The 13697-nt window shown below is 32.1% G+C and overlaps 1 long non-coding RNA gene across 1 annotated transcript; it reads left to right on the plus strand.

Annotated features, from left to right (window-relative positions):
* Positions 1–7800: 7800 nt before the first annotated feature.
* Positions 7801–12036, plus strand: LOC114384716. The gene is made up of 4 exons (XR_003660761.1): positions 7801–8036; positions 8114–9774; positions 10255–10340; positions 11903–12036. It is a non-coding gene; the product is annotated as an uncharacterized LOC114384716 (long non-coding RNA).
* The last annotated feature ends 1661 nt before the right edge of the window (positions 12037–13697 follow it).

The following is a 13697-nucleotide window of genomic DNA, read 5'->3' on the forward strand; positions in this document are numbered from 1 at the left end:
CGTGAGCCCGCTTAGAGGTAAGGGATGAGTTATTCACAATTGGGAATTAGTGAGAACATGTGTAGGGATCCTTAGAGATATCAATTGGAATGAGTTTTGGGGTGTTTTTTTGCAATTTTCATTTTATCCTTATAATTATTACAGTGAATTATATATGTTTGACAGACCAATTGTTGTGAAATTGATATGCTATTGTGTTGAGCGTGAACCCTATAAATCGAGTACTTTTTTTAATTAATATGAATTGATGAAATAAAGTAAGGAGAAATTTAGAGAGATATTGATTTTGTATTTTCTCTTTTTCTTGCTGTTTAGGTTTTTATATATAATTTAAAAAGTTAATATCATAATTGAAATTGACCAAAGTGTTCATATAATTATTTAGAATTTGTGCATTGAAAGCTTACTTTGTAATTTGTGATTCAATATGATGTATGCTAGCTTATATATATATAGAGGTTGTTATTTATATTAATAATTTATGTAAATAATATTGTAGAGTGTTATAGTATGATTCCAAAAATTATTAAGTGTTGGAGTTTGAGAATATTATGGTTAAATTTGATGAACATGTGTATGTTGTACCTTATGAATATCATTAGGAATGTTATGAGATGGTTGATGTGATGTTATGAGATGTTAAAGTGTGGACATGATATTCGATTGTAAATAAGTGAATGTGTTTAACACTTGATGTTACATTAATTATATCGTGAGCTATGAATTATACAATAACCCGACCAGTGTTTATGCGCAGTGTTAAAGAGAAAGTGTAGGTTCCTAGTTAGGAACCAGTGTTAAATTGTAGCGCAATTGTGTTAAACATGTTTGAAACATGAGTGTGAGGTCGTGGTATTGTATAATTCATGAGCATTACTTATAAATGAAATATGTGATGAATTGTGGAATAATATGTTGCCTTGAGATTATAATATTGTTATTGAGATTGAGTAAAAGTGTAAAGTAGAACAGGTGTTGAATTGTGAGATACGTGAAAACATGTGATGGTGGATTGTGACATTATGAGATGTGAAATTGTGAATGAGTTTTGGTTGTGAATAAATGTGTGATTAATTCTTGATGTGACATTATTTGTGTTGTAAGCTGTGAATTGTACAATAACCCGACCAGTGTTATCTTGAGAAAAGTGTAAATGCGCAGTGTTAAAGAGAAAGTGTAGGTTTCCTATTTAGGAACCAGTGTTAAAGAGAAAGTGTATGTTCCTATATAGGAACCAGTGTTAAATTGTAGCGCAATATGTTGTACGTGTTTAAGACACGAGTGTGAGGTCGTGGGTATTGTATAATTCACTAGCAGTGTCTGTGTGCTAAAATGATTTTAGGGGTTGGACCTGAATCAGGAGGGAGAGGCCCTGACGGACTCTTCAGAGTGTAGGCCGTGGGGGTCATCGGGTTTGAGTGCTCCTTTAAGCCTATGTTGATCCCATATGGTTGGAGCATTCTCGCAAAACATCGTGACCCTGACTGGTCTCCCTATGATCTTACTTAGTGAGAGTGACCTGACAAACTCATTGTGTGGTGTGTCTTGTTATATACTCCTAAGCGCCCCAGGGTGGTTTTTCACTGACATGGTACCACATTGCATATAGGCTTGAGTCTTAGCATAACTGTCGCATACGCTTGCTAATTGTTTATTATGAAATTAATGTGTTATTATGTCTTGATCGGAGTGTGTGATTCCTGTGTATAATGATTGATGATTGAAAGGTGTGATTGATGAATGACAAAGTGATGAAATAATGTGAGATATGCTAAGTAAATTGTATTTGGCTACTATATGTTGTGTTGTTTCTCTCTAGTAGTTAGCAATGTGATAACTCACTCCCGGTTTGCTGTTTGTGTTTGGATCCTGTGATGATCTTGAACTTTGTGTTCGGGGGAGCAGATGAATAGGTGGATGACTATGAAGAACCTCATGCTAGAGGACACGGGAATACCACGCTCTGATAGGATGTGACATTAGGATATAGGTTCTATATTAATTGTATGAGACTTATATGATTTTCTTTGAGTCGAGATGACTTTATTATTTATTTGGACAAGTTTGAATATGATGTAGAAGAAAGTGAATGCGAGCCTTTTACCCATTTGAAAAGCTTGTATTTAAAAATGTTTTAAAAATACTTTTAATTAATATTTGAATTTTTATTCCTTTATTAATATATATGTGAGGGGTAGAGGGTGTCACATTTTCCATTTTTGCTCCGTCCACTCTTTCTCTCTTGCGTTTTTTCCATTTCTTATTCTCTTCTATTCCCGTTCTCACTCTATTCACTCTTTCACTCCATTCACATGGGTTTTTGTTTTGCTTCCTGCTGGCTTAGCTTTTTGTTTTGTATTTTACTTCCTTTTCATTCTCGGCCCCTTGCATGTAATTGTTTTTTTTTGTTATTTAAATTTTTTATTTGGTTTTTATGTATATTGCTTTCGACTATTCAACCTGAAAAAATGCGTGACCTATGTCATACCTACCTTTTCTTTGTCTCCTGCTATTCTGATCTAGCTATGGAACCAAGCCTTCTTTCTTCCTTTATGTTTTGAATGCATGCACGAATATATTTTGACTCATTACTATCGTCAACTGTTATAAAGATTGTTTTGTTTTTTTTTTTTACCAGCAGACAACGAATACACAATTTCCTTTGTTATTTGATTGTTAATCTACATTCCAGTCGAAAGATACTTTATGTCAGCATCCTGTTAAGTTTGGCATGAGTATCACCCTAAAAGTTTGATCCAAAAGATTAAAGGCACATTTACAGCAGTAAGAATGCTGCAAAATGAAACCTTTATGTCACAAACAATGTACATACAACTTTTTTTTTTCATTTTAATATGTTGTTGTCATTCTCCACATATTTTAGACGTTCCTATTTCACTGCCATACTTGATTTTCATTTTTGCATTTCCTCTCACTGCAGATTGAATATCCAACTCACACTAATTCATTAATCCTACAGTTCACTGCAGTATTCCACAATGATATGGTAATGTTACATACTAATTGTTTTTATTCTTCATGCTGTTTTATATTTGCTTTCTTGCTATAATTATTTGCAGGACATTATAGAAGTGCCCACTTTTTACCACCAACAATGGGCACCAGAATACCCTGAGTTTGTCAACTTTAGATATGATGGAACAATATACCAAATTAGGCTAAGGCAGCATCGGGCAAAAGTCTACTTTGCGGAAGGGCTGAAAGAATTCAGAAAAGATTTATCAATTTACGAATTTGTGATCAGTAAATTCTTGGCATGCAATAGCAAATCCATGTTTGATCTTTATTTCGTTTCCTCACTGGAATGCTAGACTTGCAGAAGGCCAGAAGTTATGTCATGACAACATATTTGGACACTTGAAATCACACAATCAATTCTTGGTGCACCAGGACCACTGGTAACAATGAAAACCTCTTCAATGTTGCTTATTAATTCATGCTTATATATCATGCTATTTTTTTCCCATGCAGAGACTCCCCAATTGTGTCATGACACATGTAAATGCCTGCGGTCAACACATGACCATTCTCAGGAGATTTGGACCTCCATTATAGTGGAATGTTGTGGTGGTTGATGGTGGAGTTAGGCGCAGATATGTTGTCCAATCATGGTATCAATTCCTTGCAGATAATGATTTCTCCCACGGTGATGAAGTCTCCTTCTATTACAGGACCATTGATAAAATATGGGAAATTGTCATCTGCCGAAGAAAGAATTAGGAGTATTAGAGTTAGCTTATGTACTTTGATTTTTCTATCTTTTTGTCTTTTATGAACATTTTGTCAATTACATGGTCTCTTTCTTATTTACTTATTTGACTTTGAACATCAGATATATTATAAATGTTTAATCTTTTTTATTTTGCACATTAGCTTAAATTTTATTTCTCTTTTACACATCATTATTGGTTCATAAAAACATTTTTATTTTGTTTTCTGCCAGAGTTAAACATCCTACGCATGGAGTATATTTCTTATGCAGTTGAGATGTATTCCACATAAATTTTGGCTTTCAAATTTTGTTTTGTCATATGACATTGTTAAGGAATGTATCAGTGAGTTTTGAGTTTTCATGGTTTGAATTTGAATGAAATGAGTCTGTTTTATTTAATCTGATGTATTAGTAATTTATAACTGTTGTACTACGAATTTATTGTTTAGTTAACTGAACATTGTTGATGGAGGGATATTGTTGTCTACTCTGCTCATCTTACACATTCCCTGCTATGCTCATCTCATATTTATTTGCTGCTTATTCTAGTGCTTATGTTTTACAGACCATGTAATATCCATGTTCTGTTTTCAGATTTACTTGATCAGAAAAAAAAACTTATCCCACCATGCTGTGACCTTTCAATATTTTTGCTTCTAATTATTGAACATTTAAGTTTTTTAAAGTTACGGGGAAAAGTTTTTTGTTTTTTCCTAACCTTTGTGTTTTGCATTTTCGTTTCCCACAAAATTACCCTTCTTCACTAAATAAGAAAGCCAATAGTAACATAAGCAATGGATTCTCTCATTCCCATTCTGCATTTGGAAAACAACAGCACAGAGTAAAAAAAAGAAATAAAATATACAAAAAATTAAAGATTTAACAAAAATTGTGGATTTTTTAAGATATAAAAACCAAATATTTATATTTTGCAATAAAGAGATCATATTTGTGAATTTTTAAAAATAGAATAATCAAATGTTTTAATTATAAAATAAAGAGATCAAACTGTAGATTAAATAAAATTAAAAAAATAAAATTGCATTTAAGTTTAGCAATTTTTAACTATTAAAATGCTATATGTTTAAATTAATTTAAGCTGCATATTTTTTTACATTCAAATTGCTAGAATAGTTTTTTAACTTTAAATTACAAAGAGCATTAACTTTGTGTCCTGTAATCATATAGTAACTAAAATTGTTCTAAAACATTATTTTTTATACATGATTATAATTGTTTTTTTGCTGAATTAGATTAAAATTTATTTAGGATAAGAAAAGGTTATTTTTAAATAATATTATCTATAGAGATTACAAAATTATTTAATATAATAACAAATTATTTTTATAGACTGAAACATTTTTTAAAACAAAGACTAAAACATTATTTTTTTTATAAGTGTAAATTATCTTTTATAATGAAAATATTACTTTCATATGCCCACTAATTTTTTTTAAAACAAACACTACAAAATTATTTTACAAAAAAACTTATTTTTTTTAAGTGTCAATTATCTTTTACAATGAAAATATTACTTTCATATGTCTATTAATTATGAAAATTTAGTCCCTCTTCACAATAAAATACATGTAAAATAAAAATTTTCCTGCAAAACCACAATATTTTTTAATTTATTTCCTATGTTTCTTTTACATAATTTAAATTAATTTTAAAATGTTTTCAACACAATCAACTCTTGATACAAATTATCTTTATGTTATATACAAACAGTACCCTGACAAATGTCACTTACAGTAAAATTATACAAATAGCACCCTGACAAATATTATTTATGTCACTTACACTCTAATGATACAAACAGCACCCTGACAAATAGTATTTATTTCGCTTACAGTAAAATACCGACCCGTGCATCACACAGGGCACTCCGCTAGTTATATTACTAAAGTATTCTTTTTATTATTAAAAAATTATTATATTTTACGTCAACAATCAAATTTTTCATGCTTCCACTAAATCCATGTATTACAATTATCAAATTTTAATATATAACAAATTGATATGTCATTATTTTCTCCTATTTCTTAACCCTTTTTGTCACCAATTTAATTACTGATTTACTCTAATTGTTAAATTTATTATTCAGTTTTATCAATTGGGCCCACTTGAATAATTTGATGTTTTTAATGCAATTTCAAGATAATTATAAGCAATTGGGCCGAGTCAGATTGGATTTGAAGAGAGAAGACAATTTTATTAAATTTCGTCTAATTTCATTTTATGGCGTTCAATTATTTTTATTTCGTTTTAGGCCAAAATAATGTAATAGGGCCCAGTGACTTTGAGTGACCCTTATAAATAACAGTCTTGGGATTTGTGTAAAGGCTATTCTATTATTCAGGAGTTTTAGGGTTTTACGTTTTGAGCTTGATATTGCTGTTCACGTGAATGCAATTTTCCATTCTCTGCTTCTAATTTCAATTTCGTTTTTATTCCTTCTTTCGCCTTTAGCTTCATTTACGTTTTCTGTCTTTAGCTTCATTTACGTGTTCTGTCTTTAGCTTCATTTACGTTTTTGCTTCTAGTTTCATTTATGTTTGCTGCTTTTGTTGAACTTATGGAAGGCTAAAATTCTAGTGTTGTTTCCCTCTGAGGATGAAGCGTAATTCTCTTTCAGGTTCTGTTTTTGATGTTGCTCTCTTATCGGTTTTCCCTTCACCAATTAACCCACATGCGTTTTGTTAATTTGTGCACGCTTCGTGTTCGATTAATTACCTCTATGCTTAAATTACGTTCGTGCTTAATGAACAAGGGGTTAATTGGTGTATGTGTGCTTAATCACATATTGATAATCCTAAATTGATTTTCGCTTAGTAAATTAAATTAGGGTTGGATTAAGTGGTTAACTGCTAGGGGTGAAATCCTCACAACCTAGGATAAGAGAATAGCTTCTGAATCAGAGGAAACAACACGTTTTTAATACTATTAATTTCGTATTCCAATCTACTTGTTCTTAAATTCACAAAACAAACCCCCCCAATCGTTACTGTTACTGTTATAACGAAGCATATTATGAACATTTGGTTAGTCATTGCTCGTTGGGAAACGACCTAGGATCACTTCCTAGTTACTGCATTTTAATGTTTATTTGATTCGGGTACGGCCTCGATCATAAACTCATTACAACACAAAATAGAAAGGATATTTCAATCAAAACTCACGACACCAACTACTTGCAACTTTTTAAAATATCCTCCTAACTCAAGATACGCGAGAATCTTGTTTAATTACCTCTTAAAAAATATGAGAATATATATTCTCATTTCTACATTCTCAAAATTCAATAAGATTTTGTGAAACAAACACTCCCATGGTAAATGATTTTGCCCTGCATGTATTCTCTGCTTCTTTGGAGATAATTTTATACAAGGCACTATCAATCCTTATATGTAAGCACATCTTCAATAAGAATTTGAACCATGGTTTATTACATGGTGAGATACTTGCTTGTACTTTTCACTAAACCCAACTCAAATATGTATATCCTAATAAATTATTGTAACTCATTTTAACTTTAATGAATGAATCATTTGTATATAACTTTCATATTTTGAGAAAATTTTAAAAATAAAGTATCAAAGATGATATACTTCAAAATTAAATAAAACCATTGAAAAGATAAGGGAAAATTTCAATTTATTAAGTTTTTACTTCTCTTATAATTTAAAATAAAATAATAAAGTTATATATGTCAATAGTATTCAATAAGAATATATTTAAACTTTTATAATGTTAATTTTTTTTAAGGGATAAATATGCTTTTAGTTCTCCATCTTTTTGACATTTCTGATTTCAGTCCTTACACTTTGTGGAGGCTAGTCAAAGTCCACAAACTTTTATTCCGTCCTTTGTTTTCGTCCTCGCCGTCACTTTTACCGTTAAGTGTCTACATGTGTGTACACATGGCTTGTACCTAAATGCCATGGTGTAACAACGCCAATGTGGATTTAACATCTCCCTATGGTTCATTTTAAATTCCCATTATATATTAATAGGTTTTGGTTTAAAAAGATTTCTTATCCTACCCCATGACCTCATTCACGAGCCCCACCATTCACGAGGCTATTGTTTGTCGCCCCAACTCACGATGTCACCTCATAGAGTAGAATCATCAGCATCAAGAGGGTTGTCTTTAGCTGACCGTGCTGCATCATTGTCATCATACTCGACACCCATTATATTTGGATGGAGAAAATGTTTGTGTGATGATAGGGAGGTGTTGGTTACTTCGCATAGCTCAAAAAATCCTGAACTATTGCTTTGGGGTTGCCCTAATTGGAAGGTGAAATACCTTGTCTTTCTTCTAATTTGTTAGATCCTTTTATTCTTATTTAGGTTTTTTTGTGGCTAATGTTGCAGAGAGGGTTAACAATGGGACGATATTGTGTAACCACTTTCACTGGGCTGATGAAATTGATGGTGGTATTGATGAAGTTTTTACAGAAGCAATGGATGAGCACAAGAAGAGGATTATGAGGATGCAAATAAAGCTGAACTCTGAAAGTAAGAAGGGGCAGATGCTATCTGTTGTAACTTTACTATCCTGGTTGTTGTGTTTGTTTGGAGAGATGATATGTGTCATGAGTTGTTGCACGAGTAGAGGGTAGGATTGTGTGACTTGTTCGGTGTATTTTGGGTTGTTGAAGTGAATGATGTTGCTTTAGATTAGGATACTGTCTAAGTCAATGTAATTGTCAGGAGCTTTAAATGTTATTGTGGTATTGCATTTTAATTAGTGCTTGTGTATGTGTTTGCGTGTAAGAAGATGATTGTGTTTTGGATTTGTCATTAATTGTCTACTTTGTCATTTATTTAAGAATTGGTACATTTTGCATTTGAATTCATTTTGAATCAAGACAAATATATTATTACCATATCCAAATATTAACAATTGACAAATATATTTAGGACAACATGACCATTATGTAAACACCACTACTAAAAAAACTACATTCTATGACAGCGAAACAATGGTGGTTCCCAAAAACCGTCTTAGAATGTGTTGCGGTGGAAATTTTATAATATAATCAACTTCGACGACGACGATTTTATAAAGACTGTATTAGAAAGTCAAGTTCAATGGCGGTTAATTATATCACCATCGTCGAATGCTTTGAAATTTTTAACACTATCTGTATCCCTCTGTCTATCTCTCTCTCACACACTTTAATTTGTTTGTATCTCTTTCACCTACATGAATGGTGCGTGCCACGACAACGAGGACCACATCATTGTCATCTTGTCAGAGCATGCGTCGGCCTTCAGCATCTCGCTGGAGTCCCGTCGCACCCTCCTCGACATCAACCGTGCCTCACGCAATACATTCTCCATAATCCGCGACAACAGGAGCATGCACCAGGCCCTCTCCTCCAACAACAACAACCACCACTACAACGGCGATGAAGACGACAGTGACGAGGAGGATGACAATGACGTCAATCACGATGGCTCGGGATCAAATTCTTTGTAGCAGCAAAAGATCAACTGCGGCACGATGGAGGAGGCAAACATGGAGGTGCAGATGGAGACCTTGCTGGGGTGGGCGTGGCTGGTGAGGTGAGGTGGACTTGGCAATGCAAAAGGGTTGACCCGCAAGAATGCTGTGAGCCATCTCTAGATTTAAGTTGGAAGAAGACCGAAGAAGTGAGGGATTTACTGCTCAAACTTCAATTTCCTGCTTTTGTTCTTAATTTGTGCATATTGATTCTCTGAATGGCTTCTGTGAGTTTGGTTTTGGTAAACTAGGGTTTTGAAAGGGAATTGTGCTTCTCGCAGAGAAATCTTTTGTTTTGTGTGTTAAATAAGCTATTGGATTTAGTTATCTAGTTTTGCAATATGATGGGTTAAGAGGATTGAAGAAATTTGAAAACTTAAGAAAGTTGGAGAATTTCAGACACAAAGTGTTTAACATGGGTTCGGCTAATGGTGAAATTTCACTTTCGGAACTTGGGTTGCGAGACAGGTTGGTCTCAAAGTCATTCAAGATATGGGATATCTCAGCGTGCTCATTACCATTTCAGGTTTTTAATTTCATTTTCAATAATAATTTTGATTTCTAAATGTTTGTAGCTTGTTTTGAAAATCCTTTTAAATTTTGTGAGCTATAAGTTGCAATTTCATAGAAACTTGTTGTAACTTGTAAATGACACACATTTGAGTTGCTTTAGGTGAACAAGAGAACGCCAATGCTCTTATTTGTTAACGTGTTCCAATAGGAGATATGCTAAGGAATATTTGATTTTACATTTTGTTGTTTGTTGTGTTGCCCTTATTTTCTTAATATGTTTAGTGGATATGTAAGCAATAATGAATACTGGGTCTTGTGATTGTTTTGTTGACTTTGTGTGCAGTTCACTGTAAATATTCAGTCAAGTTAGAATTTATCTATGACTATTGATAGACAATGTTTTTCCTTTATCTTAAGAACATTTAAACTTATAGCTTGTTTCATGGCCTAATATTAGAATGTGTGTCCATAATTGTTTCAATGAACTTGACAGGAAAATATATGTCTAATATGTGGTGATAAAGGAGATTTGAAGAGCCTCATATATTGCGACCAGTGTAAAGCTTGTGCTGAGCATAGGTATTTGTACTGTGAGTTGTCATCCTTACTTTTAAATATCGACAATACTTTGATTTAGGGTTAAAATAATTAATTGGGATTTTATTTTTTTTATTTGATTTTGAAATGTACATAATTTTTTCAACCAAAAGTATGTGGTCTACATTTTATCAGAAAAGTATATATCTATGTATTAATAAAATTTAAAATTCTTCCAGTGTTGGTGTTAGAATCTATACTATTGCTAAACAAGAAGGTATTACATTATTGGGGCAACAAAAATGTAAAACAAAAAGTATTATCAGATAATACCATATGGTTTGTTAGTGTATTATTTTTCACATTATGTGATATAGAAGAACAAAATTTGAATTTGATATATTTGTCTCTCCAGTGTTTATATATTGGAAAAAAAAAAGTAGGAAGTTATGGTTACTCTATAATTTTCAACATTTACACTAATTTCTTTATTGTCCAACAAGATTTCAAGAATAAGGTAAAAATATTGAGACTCACATTATAATATGAGATAGAATATGTTAATTTGGTATTGAATAAGAGAAAACTTGAAAACTAGAACTAATGAACTGACTGATTGTATGCATACATTATATGTTCTAACATGTTCTCAAGCTTAAGCATATATATTAATTATTTTTATCTTGTAAGTTGTAAAATATATAGTTGATTTGAGGAGTTAGCAAAAATATCTGCCAAAAAATTGCAGCAGGAATTTCTCAGGAGTTGTGTTTTTAGTTTTACCCGTATAAATCTACCAACAATATTAATTTGCTTGGTCTTTTATTGAATGACTATATTTAGAAGCTATATGTATAGAATTGTAGATTATAAATTATCCCTTTATGAGTTTCATTGACTATGACGCATATTTTCAATTCTAAAGTATCTATCTTTAGTGTATGAATTCAAATATTGCACTTCTCATTGAGTATAAAACATGGGAACTACAACATGTGAAATCTTATGGTCAATGCAGTCACTGAAAAAGGTGAACATATGTTGACATGGGTTACAGCTAGAGTAATCACTCAAATTACAGTGTGGACATGTGTTTACTTTCTAAACATTATTGTGTTCACAGACACAGGCACAAACATACAACATTCCTCTTCCTTAACAAGAACTAGTCATGGTAAATGAAATTGTAGTTTACAAACATATTTATCAGACTACTTTGTTTTCCATTGTTGTTCTTTGCTTGACTTTTGACGGTGATTTTGCATCCATCTACATCTTATGCACTGACTTGGTGAACTTTGTTACTTGTTGATATTCGTATCTTGGTCACGGGGCAAAAATAATTGTGTTGGGGATCCAATGGATTGGTCATGGTGGTACTATTGCTCAACGTCAATGGCATGATTGTTGCCTGATCCAGCGGTTTTATTTTTTAGTTTTTTATTTGCTTCATTATTTCTAGTTTCCGGAGCTCTAATTGACTGAAATATAAAATGAGAATGCTAGCTTGAAGCAATAATATAGAATGGTTTTGTGATTCTTAATTTAATCAATATATTTTCTTGATTTTCTTTTAGGTCACTATTTTATGTTTTGTTTTGTAGGAAAAGATGGAACATAGTACTTTCTCCTCCACATTTTGGTTTGAACAATGCCTTTTCACTTACCACCTGGCACTACTGAGGCACAACACAAACACTTGTCATAAGAATGAATGAATATAATGCCTATTGCCCATTAACATTTTCTTTTTCAAGTCTTGTTCAGTGTTAGCACTGGAAGAGCTAGCACTTGTTGGACAAGTGGTTTCAGATATCTTAGGAATGGAGAGTTGAATTAAAATATCACAAACTATTCCCCAATTAAAAATTCTACTTTGATTTTAACCCAAGTCCCAAGATTCCTTTTAAAATGAATTCCTAAATAATAATTCAAATTAAACTTACTGAATAGAAACAATAAGCAACAATAAATAAAAGAGTTTAAGGGAAGAGAAAGTGCAAACACAGTTTTTATACTGGTTCGGCAAAGTCCGTTGCCTACGTCCAGTCCCCAAGAAATCCGCTTGGAAGTTCCACTATCTCACAAATCCTTTACACTTTCTGAAACACACAAGGACAACCCTTCCTTTGTGCTCAGATGCTTTACAAAAAGAGACTCACAATCTCTTAGCCCTTTTTTTTAGAAGTAAGAAGAAGAAGAAGAAATGATCTCTCTTGAAAGAGACAGATGTTATAATGAAGCCCTCAATTCCTTATTGATTAACACAAGTGTTTGGCCAAGAAATTTTTGAAGATAAGAGATTTTTGTTTGAGAGGATTATGTCTTTTGTGAATAGTGAAAACTCTGAAGAAAATTCGTGCCCAAGTCACCTATTAAAATGTCTTTGATGGTCATTCAAAAATCCAATGAAAAGTTATGACTGTTGGTAGATTTTTTCAAAAATTCTCTCTGGTAATCGATTACAGCATTGGCGTAATCGATTACACAGTTAATTTTATTCAAAATTCAAATGTCCAACGTTCAAAAGCTCTGGTAATCGATTACATATGATGTGTAATCAATTACACACTTACAAAATTATTTTTAACCGTTTTAAAGCATTGGTAATTGATTACATAGTTTTGGTAATCAATTACAACTTTGAAAACTTTCAAAATAACTTTGAAAACATTTCCAGAAAACTTTGTGGCCACTAGTAATCGATTACAACCTCTGGTAATCAATTACCAGAGAGTAAAATGCTTGGAAAAGTTTTTGTTAAGATAGAAACTCACTTGACCAATCATTTGAGCTTTTCAAAAACTTTTCTAAGAGTCTATCTTAATTCTTATCTTGAGATCTTTGTTTGGCTTGACATCTTGCTTTCTTCATCCTTGAAATTCATCTTGAATGATATTTGAAATTCCTTGGCATCATCAAAATAATTCTTGAAGCTTTGTTTCTACAGCACTAAGGTTGCTAGATTGATTATGGTTAATAATTATGCCGAGTTCAATTTATAATGAGTCTCCTCTATCTTTCTTAAAATTCATAACTCTATTATATTCTCAACAGGGTTATAATGGGGAAAAGGATAAGTTAGGAAGATCAATGCAAACAAGTAGATAGGGTTTCATGATTTTTGGCTTAGTGCCTATATTTTAGATCTCTTTTATTAGCATTGCTTACACAGTTTTAAGTGTAATTACTATATTCATGGTGGAGACTGTATTTCTACCTTCTCTTGGCATGAATCTGAATTATATTTTCATAAATTCTTCATTAGAGTTCTTAATGGAATTGATGAAAGTACCACGGGTGGAATCCAAGCTCAGAGTTTTTTCGTTCAAGATTCAAACTCTTAGGTTGAAATATTTCTATTTTAATGCATCTTTACTAAAAAAAACGAATTTAAAT

This window comes from Glycine soja, chromosome 14 (assembly GCF_004193775.1).
Source record: "Glycine soja cultivar W05 chromosome 14, ASM419377v2, whole genome shotgun sequence".
NCBI classification, from domain to species: domain Eukaryota; kingdom Viridiplantae; phylum Streptophyta; class Magnoliopsida; order Fabales; family Fabaceae; genus Glycine; species Glycine soja.